The sequence below is a fragment of the Juglans regia genome, unplaced genomic scaffold, assembly GCF_001411555.2.
Source record: "Juglans regia cultivar Chandler unplaced genomic scaffold, Walnut 2.0 Scaffold_1280, whole genome shotgun sequence".
NCBI lineage: Eukaryota > Viridiplantae > Streptophyta > Magnoliopsida > Fagales > Juglandaceae > Juglans > Juglans regia.
Genome location: NW_023343216.1, coordinates 1 through 287, shown reverse-complemented (window position 1 = coordinate 287; position 287 = coordinate 1). Strand labels below are relative to the sequence as shown.

The following is a 287-nucleotide window of genomic DNA, read 5'->3' as shown; positions in this document are numbered from 1 at the left end:
TTAGTTTGATGGGTGCGATCATACCAGCACTAATGCACCAGATCCCATCAGAACTCCGCTGTTAAGCGTGCTTGGGCGAGAGTAGTACTAGGATGGGTGACCTCCTGGGAAGTCCTCGTGTTGCACCCCTCGTTTTTGTTCTTTCCGCCTTGCGAGATAAATTGACAAGAAGGAGCACTCGGGAGTGGATTTTTGGGAAAATCTCGCCCTGCCCATCGCGTAGCCATGGGTTTGGATCAGATCTCCGTTTGGATTGGGATCGGAAGGACGCTAGTATGTCGCTCAAG

At 51.6% G+C, this 287-nt stretch overlaps 1 non-coding gene across 1 annotated transcript; it reads left to right on the top strand.

The window, feature by feature from the left end:
- Window positions 1-10: 10 nt before the first annotated feature.
- Window positions 11-129, top strand: LOC118345049. Its single transcript, XR_004798728.1, has one exon. It is a non-coding gene; the product is annotated as a 5S ribosomal RNA (ribosomal RNA).
- The last annotated feature ends 158 nt before the right edge of the window (window positions 130-287 follow it).